Source organism: Benincasa hispida, chromosome 4 (genome assembly GCF_009727055.1).
Source record: "Benincasa hispida cultivar B227 chromosome 4, ASM972705v1, whole genome shotgun sequence".
Taxonomy (NCBI): Eukaryota; Viridiplantae; Streptophyta; class Magnoliopsida; order Cucurbitales; family Cucurbitaceae; genus Benincasa; species Benincasa hispida.
In genome coordinates, this window is record NC_052352.1 from 58,305,115 (window position 1) to 58,319,559 (window position 14,445).

Sequence of the window (14,445 nt, forward strand, 5' to 3'; positions counted from 1 at the left end):
ATAAACAAAGCTCCTTGGTTATCTTATGTGAACTTAAGCATGTATATGTGGTATACAAGTGGATCATGCCTTAAGTGATAACCTAAATAGGTTTGTAGTATAAGGATTAAGGTGGGATACCTGATCCTGGTGACACTACAGATATGACCCGCTTTGTAGAGGTTTACATGTTTTGTAAACTACTACAGATGGTAGATCCTGACCATTCATGTGGAGACATACGAGCGGGGGTGTCCTATACAAATAGTTTGTATAAGACTTGGACCACGAGATGCCTAGACTCTGTATATAATGCCATTAATACTAGAGACTTACATCTCACCTAAACGACCATAGGTGACACGACCTCAATTCTGAGTGTTTCGGGAACTCCTGCCTTTGAGGGCAGTTCTTTGATTAGTATGGGTGAGATAGGCCAGATTGTCAACTCAACATGCCTACCTTTTTGGGGACTTGTCTGATCTGGGAGCTGGAAACTAATTCCACAAGATGGAATTCACTTCTTTCCGAAAGCATGGATAAATAGACAGATTACTCCCTTGAGGGCCGATTCTGGGGCTTGAACATAGTGGCCACAGCTTCTCTTTGGAAGAGAGTACTCAGTCATAGTAGGACTATGACTTATGTTCATTAGAGGCATCAGTGGTACTTAAAAAGTTAGATGTAATTATAGGGGCATAACGATTATTAGCCCAACTGTACTTACGAGCGATCTGTGAAGGGTTGTCGCACTTCTGATTGGTTAAGATGGACACATAATATATCTATGGTAAGAAGAGTTTAGTTGTCGATCTTTAGTTGACTACCTGGCAGTTGACAGATGGTAGGTCCATGACTAAAGAGTTTAGTCAGTTATTCACGTACCGTTGGAACTTTGAGCTATAGGTCCATAAGGTCCCTTTAGTAGCTCAATGGATTTAGTTGACGATCAGTACTGGGTGTTGATTTGAAATGTTCAAATTGACAAGAGGTTTTTTTTTTTATTATTATATATGATATAATCGGTATGATGTATGAGATACATTTAGAGGATGATTGATATGAATGAGATTTACATTAAGTACCATGGAATAGAAAAAGAACTATGGTTTATATGTTTCATGAGATGAAATATTAAAACTATAGGTTATAAATATTGTATGATAAATTGGTTATCATTTATATTTATAATAATATTAATTATTGGATAATTAAATCTTTTTTTCCAATAACCAATTGAGTGTGAGGTTATTGGTGGTTCATGGTAATCGTGAGATAAAAGTAAAATTATTTTCCTAATTTTAGTAAGTTATTGCATAAGTTGTTTTTTAGATTTCTCTTGGAAAAACTATCTCACAAGAGCTTGTCAAGTAAATACAGATTTACTAAAAGACAACTTGAGCGAAGTAGACGATCGTGAGTGTTTTGTAGCGACAGACATGGTACTAAACGATGAGCTAAACGATCGCTTAGCTTTTGCTAGACAATCGCTTAGCTTTTGTTAAACGATTGGGCATTGACCTGTATGATAGGTCTCCACCATTTCCCACTTGCCCAATCTTGTACACGATTATTCTTTCCTCCTTCTTCTGCCTCATACCAAGTCCACACAGAGCCCACCCTCTGGATTCTTACACAGAGAATACCAAGGTAACCTTCTTGGTGGTGTCATACTCAACTCGACACCTTCGACGTTCTGTGGAGGTCATTCGTGCTGTTAGAGTGTTCGTGACCGAGGAAATCGCTGAATTCGAGTGCAAAGTGTTCGTGCAGTGTTGCAGTCGTGTTGTTCGAGCATTTGAGGCTTCTGTGTTCGAGCGTTCGTGAGCAAGAAGCATGGAGACGAGTCGACAAACGTTCGTAGCATTCTTCTTGTTTATTTGTATCATGTTGTAGTTTCTATATTGATTGCATAACTGTATGTTTTGTTTACAACTGTAATTGTAATGTCCATACATGATTGTAATTTGGAATGATCTATTTTCCGCTGCTCATGGAAATCTCGGATTCGATTTCCTTCAGTTATCACTCTTAATCCTTGACTTTAGTTTAAAAATCTATTTACAATCTATAATCTTATTGTCCTCGGGTTTGTTAATAAGTTTCCATGTGTTATTTTTGTATAGAGAATTCATTTCTAGCTACATTGTTGAATTTTTAGAGATTATCGCTTCCTTATGGGAATTGGGTTCATCAAAAGGATACTCTTTTGAATGTTTCAAAACATGAGCAAAAAAATCAACTTTTTCATACTATGAAGGAAGTTTAATCACCCTTCTCCATCTATCATGAGCGAGTTGATAGTTTTGCAGCGGATTTGTTGTATTGAAGGATCAGGAAGTTGTAACTCACCTTTTGAATCTGGAGTGACCTCATTTACATGGGAAGATGAAACCTTGTAAGATGAAGCTGTTGGTAATTCCTGATTTTGAAAAGGTTTAGAGGCTTCATATGCTGTAACTTGAGACTCAGAAGGCTGCAAATCAATCTCAAAAGTTTTCACATCAGCCTGCACAATGTGACTAATCTGATGAGAATTATGCCACAACATTGAGTCTTCATCCAAGATGATATCTCTACTTATAAAAAATTTGTTTTCTCCAAATTAAAGGGACCAAAGTTTGTATCCTTTTACTCCTTCAGGATAACTAATGAAGATGCATTTCTTGGTCCGTGGTTCTAGTTTATGTTGTTTAAGATGGGCATATGCAACACACCCAAAGGTTCTGATGTGATCAAGCTTTGGAGGAGTTCCAGTCCATATTTCTTGTGGAGTTTTTAAATTCAATACTAAAGATGGGCTTCTACTAATTATATAGATAGCCATATTAACAACCTCCCCCCATAAAACTTTGGCAAAATTGTGTTTGAAAGCATGCACCTAAGCTTTTCAAGTATGTTCGATTAAACCTTTTTGCCAAGCCATTTTGCCATGTTGTGTCTGGGACTATGAGATGTCCTTGAATTCTTAATTTTTTACATAACTTGGTGAAAAATTCCTAGAGGGATTCCAAGTCATTTTCTGTCCTCAACATTTTTGATCTGTCTCCCAAACTTATTTTCGACAAGATTATTCCATTTAACAAATTTATGATAACTCCCATCTTTAGGTTACTACTTGAAACATGATCCACCTATATGTCCACTACATACTGTTCAAGTCTCACTAAATAATCTTGGATTTTTCCCATAATGGATAAATTATTGTACGTTTAAAATAATTAATTATTACATAAAATAACTAATTAATTTCAAGACTTTAGGGCATAAATCCCAACCGTTTCTTTTGTTTGACTATCGACTGAAGGGCGATTGCAAATGAGCCCGATGCCAACAAGTCACGCCTTGAGGAGTCACCATAGTCATTGGGAGCCTAAGTCTTGCACCCATCTTGGATGGACCACTCACTCCTATGACTATGGTAATTCCTATGCACCACCAATAGTACTACTACACTCTCGTCATTCTCGAGCCGTCAGAGTCTGTTCATGAGGCCCACCAAGGTATGTCTTTAGAAGTTATAGTTATGGAATTAACTGATCACCTGTTCTCTATGCAGCAAGATTTTCTTAGTATCCAGTAAGAGAATCTCCAGTTCGAAATGGAGGTTAGAGCTAAGATTCAGTATTTGAGTGACTTGCTCACTCAGTAGCTTACTGAGTTAGGAGGCTTGAGACTACCAAGGCGACCCGCCATAAGGGATGCCCTTTGACGACAAGAAGGATGACAAGGATCTCATGCCATGGAGATTAGTAGTTGAGACAGAGAAGGATCTCAAGCTCTACCTCGATGAGATCTATGTGACAGAGTTAGAGGTTAAAAGACTCGCCCTGTTCCGTCATCTGGTATTTCATATATATTTGAGTTTTCTTCCTTCTATTCTCAAAAGTCTGTTGGGTCTTTTTTTACTTGGACTCATTTGAGTCTGTTAAGTCTTTTAGTTCTTTCTTTTTCCCTTTTTCAGATAGTCAAAAAAATCCAAATTCGACCTGTCTAGCGCCCTATAGAACATGGATTTTCTGACGAGCATGGAGTGCTTTATTAACACAAGTAAGAAGGGGACGAAGAAATACGAGAATGTTTTCGCATCTCGAAAGGAGATGAGTCACATCGAGCAATCAACGTTAAAGTTTTTTCCCTTCTTTAGCTTCTTTTTTTTTTCTTTTGTAGGAACACCCTAGAAGAAGAAGAGATCATTTTGACGTGGCAAGTACTATCATCACACCTAAAAGATTGTGCATGACAACGTCTACAGGGAAGGTTTTTTAATCCGTTGTCTTTTATTTTTCTTGAGACTTGAATAGAGATACATTGTATCGTTTTAGGTTGGGGTTATAGTTGATATGCATATTTCACAAGTCCTTGAACACCTAAGATCAGACTTTATGGTTTCTTTCTTTTCATTACGAACGACACGCTTCGCCTGCTCCCTCCTTGTGTCCACGATCCCCATCTAGTGATGGAAGATGAGATCCTAAAACGATTGAAATCCATCACTCAAGGAGAAGCTTCTTCTGGTCGGCTCGTATTAGCCTGTGCTTTATTACAGGTAGTCATTCCCCCCGTTCCTTTGGTCTTTTCAACGGTACTTGAATCTTAAGTCGCGGTCATGTCTCGCCCTGCGTGCGTGGGAGCAGCTCAAACAAAGAAGAGTTTGGTCTGAATTCTGGCCCGGCCTGCCTACTCTACGAATTCACATAAAAGGAAGACCTAACTAAGCAAGTTTCTGGGTTATTGAAAACCAAGAGACAGAACCGAAGTCGTGGAAGGAGAATCATATGAGTCCCCCCGAAAGAGGGAAGAGATTTTCGAGTACAGGAAACCTCTGGATTTGAAATCACTGCTTATATACCTGGTATTGGCCATAATTTACAAGAACTTGTTTACATCCATTAGTTTGTAAGGGATTCAATACAAACTTTTATGAGGATCAAATGGCTATTCATGTACCTTTATCTTTGGAGGCTCAAGCAGAGGCGCGTTTACTTATGTTTTCTCATATGAATCTCTTGTCTTCAGTGGGGATCCCATTTCTGTAGGAAATAGAGTAGGCTCCGACCTAAGATATGGTAGTAAAGTCAGTCTAAAGCCTTTGATGAATGGCAAGAACCGCTTTCTTCTTTGATTCCGCTTTCTCCGCTCGATCTTACACTTAAAAAAAAGAAGTTCACCAGCAAAAGACTCAAATTACTTACGGGCTGCTTATCGATTAAGCCCTAGAATATGTTCGAAGATCTCGAAATGATCTTCCAGTTCCGGGGAGAATTCGCAAAACTCCGTTTCCATCGAGAATTGAATGGAGTTTTCCCGTATTTCGATTGAAAGATCTAAGAGAGACATTACTGTCGAGATTCTGACCAAAAAATTCGACATTCCATGCCTTCGGAGAGTGCCCAGGTCGTCAAACGGCTCATAGGGAGTCAGAAGCAAGCGGAGTCAAAGGCGGGTCAAACTCACATAAGCGGATGTAATGATTATGTTGCATGTAATGTGATGATGACTATCTGTGATGGGCTATAGATAACTTTTTGTTCACTTTGTTTTAGGATTCATGAAAATGTATGCCTGATTGTTTGGTCAATTTTTTTTTTAAAAAAAGAAAAGAAAAAAGAACTTGATTCCATTGCACTTTTTTTCACATAGATGTCTTATTTAGGATTTTGAATGCTTTGAATTAAGTTATTTGACCCATAGGCTTTTTGTCACTCTAAAAGGCCCCACCAGTAAAAGAGCAGTTCCTTTGCCTTATAGTTTATAATATGAAACATAAGGAAAAGAAAAGAAATATATGTTTGCTAATAAAAAATTTGAGCTCCAAAGAAAAGGAAATCAGAAGAAAATAATGAATGAAAAAAATGGTGATAAAAAAATATATGTATAACGTGTATGCATTACTAGGAGTAACAAGTGAAGGAAATCGGAACCTGATATTTCCATGAGCAGCGGAAAAAGACTATTCCAAATCACAATCATAAATGAACAATGCATTTACAGTCGACTTCAAACAAACGTTTATACAATTCATACGCAGAAATTACAACATGAACAATACAAATGCACAATGCGAAAAACTCTACACACATAGGTAGAAGCGTCTCCATGCTCCGTTGCACACAAACGCTCGAACAACAGCAACCTCGAATGCACGATCTACACGACTGCAACACCGCACGAACATTGCACGAACACTTCGCGCTCGTCCTCATGATCTCCTCAGTCACGATCTCCTCTGCAACAGTGAATGGCCTCCACAACACCACGAACGGCCTTCAGAAAACCTCGACGGTTTCGAATTAAGTTTGACACCACCAATAAGGGGACCTTGGTATTCTCTGTGTCAGAATCCAGAGGGTGGGCTCTGTTCGAACTTGGTATAAGACAGAAAAACGGAGGAAACAACGATCGTGTACACGATTGAGCAAATGGGAGATGGTGGAGACCTATCATACAGGTCGATGCCCAATCGTTTAGATAAAGCTAAGCGATCGTATAGAAAAACTATGCGATTGTTTAGCTCAGCGTTTTGCTTGTTCTTTTGCCTACAGATCTATGCGATCGTTTACTTTGGGCCAGCAATTGTCTAGCTAAACTATGCGATCGTTTAGTAAATACTGCATGATTGTTTAGCTTGCCACTACACGATTGTTTAGCTCGCCCAGCCGTCGTTTAGTAAATCTGAATTTACTTGACGACTTCGTGAGTTTCTTTTCCCCAGAGAGAAAACTCAAAAACTTTTTCTATCATTTGTGAAAAAACATCTTTTTGAAAATAGGAAACAACTTTCCTTTTAAACTCACGGTTACCATGATTCAATAATCACCCACTACTTTGGTTATTTAAAAGAAAAAGAATTAATTATCAAATAATTAATATTATTATAAACATAAATGATAACCAACTTATCATACTATATTTATAACCTATAGTTTTAATATTTAATCTCATAAAACATATAAACCATAGTTCTTTTTCTATTCCATGGCACTTAATGTAAATCTCTTCTACATCAATCCTCCACTAGATGTATCTCATAAATCAAACTGATTATATCATATATAATCAAAATAACTATTGTCAATTTGAATATTTCAAATCAACACCAAGAACTGATCCTCAACTGAATCCATTGAGCTACCAAGGGGACCTCATAGACCTATAGCTCGAAGCTTCAACGGTACGTGAATAACTGACTAAATACTTTAGTCATGGGATCCACCATCCGTTAACTGCCAGGCACTCCACTAAAGATCGACAGCTGAACTCTCCTTACTACAGATATATTTTGTGTCCATCTTAACCAATCAGTAGTGCGACAACCCTTCACATATCGCTCGTAAGTACAGTTGGGCCAATAACCATTATGCCCCTATAGCAATCGGTGGGTTCATAACCTTCCCACTAAGTCGAGGTAGTCTTGACTCTTCAGTTGGTTGACTAGACGTCCAGACCTCAACAACTCTTGTTGATCTGTCGACCTGTTCAACAACTCTTGTTGAACCCTTAGAAGTTTCAGTATCACTAGAGATCTCACGTAAAACGAGCTTACTTCGTGGCTTATGATCCCTCATGTGATCTTCTTCCAAGAAGATAGCATTAGTGGAAACAAACAATTTGTTCTCACTTGGATCATAGAAGTATCCTCCTCTTGTTTCCTTGGGGTAGCCTACAAAGAGGAAAACCTTCAAATGCGGTTCCAACTTCTTTGGGTTAGTCGCTAGCATATGTGTCGGACAACCCTAAATTCTGATGTGGCGTAAACTACCTTTACGGCCTCTCCATAACTCAAAAGTTTTTTCAGAAACACTTTTCGAGGGAACATTTTTTAGGATATAACATGAAGTCTGCACTGGATAACCCCAAAACGAGTCTGGAAGATGAGCATAACTCATCATAGATCGAACCATGTTCAACAAGGTCCTATTTCTCCTTTTAGATAAACCATTATGCTGAGGTGTAGAGAGTTGAGACGCAATCCCATGTTCTATCATATAGTTTTGGAATTGGAGGTCCATATACTCTCCATCATGATCAGATTGTAGTGTTTTTATCTTCTTACCTAACAAGTTTTCAACTTCAGCCTTATACACCTTGAACTTGTTAAGGGCTTCAGGCATACGTTGCATTAGGAAGAGATACCCAAACATTGAATAATTATCTATGAAAAAGATGAAATATTCATACCCACCTCGAGCTCTAACATTCATCAAACCACAGAGGTCTGAATGTACAAGCTTCAAGGCTTCCTTGGCTCTGTAACCTTTTATAGTAAAAGGATGTTTGGTCATCTTGCCTTCAAGGCATAATGCACATACCAGCAAGGAGTTTTCTTCTAAACTCTTTAGAAGTCCACTTTTCACCAAGTTTTCAATCCTATTGAGGTTGATGTGACCTAATCTAAGATGCCAAAGATGGGCATTTTCCTTTGAAGAAACCTTTGGTCTTTTAGCTGTTGTTGTGCTAAACATTTCAATGTTAAACAAGGCTTTTATGACTAATGGCCTTAGTACATATAAGTTATTTTCTATTGAACCATAACCAATTTCCATTCCATTCTTGAAAATAAACACTTTATTCTCGGAAAAGTAGACGATATAGCCTTGTTCAATGAGACAAGAAACTGAGATTAAGTTCCTCTTAATATGAGAAACTATAAAAACATTATCCAGTAATAGATAACATTTCTTGTCAACAAATAACTTCAGCCTGCCTACAGCAACAACTGAAAAACCTTACCAGTACCAACTCGAAGAGTCATCTCCCTCTGGCAACGTTTGCCAGGAACTAAATCATTGGTAAGAGAAACTGACATGATTGGTAGCACCTGAATCAAGAATCCAGGCAGAATCAACATTCTCTACCAGACATGTCTCCAAGACCAATAAATCATATTTACTGCCTTGTCTTCTCTTTTGGGGAGTAGTAGAATGGAGGTCGTTTGCCACGAAATTCGTTTCACACGATTCTTTCCACTGTAAGTAATCGGTCATTTTTAAAAGCTTTAAACGGAAATACTAAAGAGTTGCCGAAAAGAAAAACACATTGACCTACATTAGGTTTTAAGAAAATACCCATTGTAAAACAAAACAACATCCAATAAGGTTTTAGCAAAACTAATATGAACCTCGTGTGACATCTAGTTTTGCAATGACGCTTCAGAGGTTTAGGAAAAAACCGCCGAAGAGAGGTCAGTTATCCCTCCTCTGAATTGAGAAGTTCTCAACCAGTCATTAATACCAGAACAACTCTTGTTCCTATAACGACAAGCCATCATTGATTTGGCCAAGCGATCATTAACTTACTTAACAATCTACCCTAAGTGTGACCCGCTATTTTAAGCCCTAAAGGTCCGTCCCAAAAGGCCAATCCGAAGGGAAAAAATCCGATTAGGGCAAAACCTAAAGTGACCCTATCCATTTCTAGAGTTCACCTTGATATTGACCAACTACATAAAACCCATCCGAAGGGGAACACTCCGAAGGCGACACAAAGGCGTACAGAATGATCTCACGGTGTGAACCAATGACAAAGTCCATAGGACGTGTTGACACACACCCTTCACTCACTTACTATAAATACTATCTTCGTCCACCTTGATATTGACTCATGCAAACACCATCCGAAGAGGGATGCATCCTGGGCATCTTGAGGCCAAGCATAAATCTCATGGTGTGAACATACAAGGAGAAACGTGAGTGGAATCATAGACTATCTGATACGCCTCTTCCTCCCACTGAGTATTTTATAACCTAGGATTTATCTTACTTAGAAAAAACACAGTTAAGGATTTTAACTAAGTGACTTTTATGTTTTCCCAAAAGTAACTTTTACCTTAGATAGTGAAACAACTTGTTGAAAATCTATCTAATTCACCTTTCTAGGTAGGTTCCCAGGTAGGGGTGTTACATTTCCGTCAACTTTAGAATCCTAGCCTAGCTGAAACCCGCCATAGACAAAAGGTCCCTTATAGAAAGGTTTACAACAAATTTAGTCTTTTATTTCAACCAATTTAATCTTATTAAACCAATTTTAAAAGATTAATATAGATTATTAAACTCTTTAGAACCACTTGAACTTAGGTCTATCTCAATCCAATTTTAAAACCTTTTAAAAAACTTAAGTTCACCCTAAGTTCGCATGCAACTCTTTATTATTGATTTTAGGTATAATTTCTTTTATAACACTTATAAACAGAAACAACTACCATGCTAAGCTAACACATGCAAGGCATTCATAACGATTATAAACAGCCTAAGTGTCATGCTCAATGCATTGTCCATTCATTACTACTTCTTTTATATAACACTTATACAAAATCGCATTGAAACAAGCAAAACATGTTTCTATTCACCCTTACACTATAATATTTATAATAAAAGGATGATGCATGATAATGCTCACTGCATACAAAATATAACTCTTATATTTCATGATGCATATGCATGCTTTCAAGTAATTTCTTTATGCAATATTATAACATTTATAATACATGATGCATGAATAATTGCACAACCTAAGGTGGGTTTTTAACTATATGACAAACACTTTGGCATATAAGCACCATACATCAATTTATAAGCAATAAAAGTTGATGAATCGGGTGAAATTGCCTTAAAAACACAAAAGAAAAGCTAATATTACAAAGACAAGGAGTCTCCGGTTCAAATAACCGAACTGAGTCTTCAACCGCTCAGCAAAGCATCACTTCTCAACCCATCGTGTACTAAGCATCCCGCAATAATCTACAGATAAAACAAACACTTCGTTCTATCGTTTACCAGCGCTCCCAGAGCTAAACGATCGTTTAGCATTTACTATACGATCATCTAGAAAAATCAAAACGATCGTTTAGCTATTACAACACGATCGTGTACCTTTACTAAGCGATGAATCCTGAAGTACACGATCGCTTAGCGCACTCTACACAGTGCCCACCTTCCACGATCGTTTAAGCGACTACGATGTTGCGAAGCACCATCGCTTAAGCGATCGCTTAGCTAGCGTCTCCGTATCGAATACGCGCGATCGCATAGGTAGTAACTAAGCGATGAAGCTTGCTAACTACACGATCGTCTAGCGTGTGCCTTTTACTAAACGACGAGCATTGCATGCTCCCACTACGATCATCTACCTCCAGTGCCTACACGATTGCGCAACCAACGCTACGTGATATGGTAACGATTTACCCCATCGCTTAGCATTAGCTAAATGATCGATTAGAAAATACTACATGATCATCTAGAAAAAAATATCTAAACGATCGCTTGGTAAAATCCTTACCATCGTTTACCTGAGGCTACACGATTGCATTGTTAATTTTGCCCAAAAACACAGGAGCCCTTACAATTAACACTTTGTAATACTGAAAGCTTTAACAAAAAGGCAATTTATACCTGAAACGTTCATCAAAATCATCCACAAATGCAGAAAAAAGTTAACTACAAATGCAGAAACCCACCACGACTGAAAAATGCGTTCAATTCAGATCTGTAATTTGGAATAACAGAGAACCTAGCTCTGATACCAATTGAAGGAAATTGGATTCTGAGATTTCCATGAGCAACGGAATAAGACTATTCCAAATCACAATCATAAATGAACAATGCATTTACAATCGACTTCAAACAAATGGTTATACAGTTCATATGTAGAAATTACAGCATGAACAATACAAATGCACAATGAGAAAAACTCTACGCACATAGGTAGAAGCGTCTCCACGCTTCTTTGTGCACGAACGCTTGAACAACAACAGCCTCAAATGCCCGATCTACACGACCACAACACCGCACGAACATTGCACGAACACTTCGCACTCGTCCTCAATGATCTCCTCGGTCACGATCTCCTCTGCAACAGTGAATGGTCTCCACAGCACCACGAACGGCCTCTAGAAAGCCTCGACAGTGTCAAGTTGAGTTTGACACCACCAACAAGATGACCTTGGTATTCTCGGTGTGAGAATCCAGAGGGTGGGCTCTATTCGGACTTGGAATGAGGAAGACGAACGAAGGAAACAATGATCGCGTACATGACTGGGCAAGTGGGAGATGGCAGAGACCTATCGTATAGATCGATGTCCAATCGTTTAGATAAAGTTAAGCGATTGTATAGAAAAAGCTATACGATCGTTTAGCTCAGCGTTTAGCTTGGTCTGTCACCTACAAACTCTATGCGATCGTTTACCTTGGCTCAACGATCGTCTAGCAAAACTATGCGATCGTTTAGTAAATACTGCATGATCGTTTAGCTCACCACTGCACGATCGTCTAGCTTACCCAGTCGTCGTTTAGTAAATCCGAGTTTACTTGACGACTTCATGAGTTTCTTTTTCCCAGAGAGAAAACTCAAAAACTTTTTCTATCGTTTGTAAAAAAAACATCTTTTTGAAAATAGAAAACCACTTTCCTTTTAAACTTACGGTTACCATGATTCAATAACCACCCACTATTTTGGTTATTTAAAAGAAAAAGAATTAATTATCTAATAATTAATATTATTATAAACATAAATGATAACCAACTTATCATACTATATTTATAACCTATAGTTTTAATATTCATCTCATAAAACATAATAACCATAGTTCTTTTTCTATTCCATGGCACTTAATGTAAATCTCTCTACATCAATCCTCCACTAGATGTATCTCATACATCAAACTGATTATATCATATATAATAAATAACTATTGTCAATTTGAATATTCAAAATCAACACCAAGAACTGATCCTCAACTGAATCCATTGAGCTACCAAGGGACTCATAGACCTATAGCTCGAAGCTCCAACGGTACGTGAATAACTGACTAAATACTTTAGTCATGGGATCCATCATCCGTTAAACTGCCAGGCACTCCACTAAAAGACCAACAGCTGACTCTCCTTTACACAGATATATGTTTGTGTCGCATCTTAACCAATCAGCAGTGCGACAACCCTTCACAGATCGCTCATAAGTACAGCTGGGCCAATAACCGTTATGCCCCTATAGTTACATTTGTCTCCTTAAGTACCACTGATCCCTCTAATGAACATAAGTCATGGTCCTACTATGATTGAGTCTTCTCTTCCAAAGAGAAGTTATGGCCACTATGTTCAAGACCCGAAATCAGCCCTTAAGGGAGCAATCTCTCTACTTATCCCTACTTCAGGAAATGAGTGAATTCCATATTGTGGATTAAGTTCCCAGCTCCGAGATTAGACAAGTCCCCGAAAAGGTAGGCATGTTGAGTTGGCAAGATGTTCAACACTTACCCCAATTAACATACAATAATTATCAAAAGGTTGGTATGTAAATTCACCAACATTATTAAGACGAATGGTCTTAATTCTATAATCAAGAAATTGTGCTATTTAACTTAATTATTTGAGCAAGTAATCTTGCAAATGCAAGATTTCAACTTGATAATAAACACACGTGTGACTATCTACTGGTTGCATCTATTAATACCATAAAATATCTAAATGGTTCACTTGATGGGTTAATGGATCCACATATATCATCATGAACTCGTTCTAAAAATGCAGGTGATTCAGTCCCCACTTTAGCTGGTGATGGTCTAATTATCAATTCTACTTGAAAGCAAGCATCACATGATAATTCATTACATCGAAGAATCTTATGGTTCTTCAATGGGTGTCCATTTGAATTCTCAATAATTTTTCTCATCATTATAGATTCTGGATTACTCAATCGGTCATGCCAAATTGTAAATATGTCTTGATTCATAAACTTCAGGTTCATTATTGCATATGATTCAATGACTTGTATATGAGTATAATACAATCCAGAAGATAAAGCAGACAACTCTTTCAATATAAATTTTTCATTTGAGACAGTGGATATGATATACAAATATTTCATATTATTCTTACTATCATTCTCAATAGGATAACCACTGCAACACATATCTTTAAAACTTAGAATGTTTCTCTTTGATTGACTATAGAACAATGCATTGTCAATTGTAAATTTTGTTCCTCTAGGAAAAATAATATTTGCTTTTCCAAAACATTCGTTCATGTTGTAGAACCTAATATTGTATTTACTATTGCTTTCAGCATTGTTAATTTGGAAAACTACTTTTTATTTGTAAGTATTGTATGTGTAGTTGCTCTGTCTACCATACATAGATCTTCTTTGCTCATTTTTTAAGCACCCAACATATGAAAATGATTCATGTTTCTTAATTAAAGGAAAATAATTAAAATAATAAAAACAACACTTAAAATATATAAAAGTTACTAAAAAAACATGAAGATAGATAAAAGAAAACAATAACATTAAGGCTAGATATTCTCAAAATCAAAAGAAACACTTGATATTCCATCAACTATGGCAATCTTCTCTTCAGGAGATTTAAAGAAGTCCGCCACATCCAAATTTGTTATATGGGATGTGTCAAATATATCATTGTCCTGGTATTCAAAATTTGTTTCCACATTTTTCTCTTTTTTCTTTAGGGAG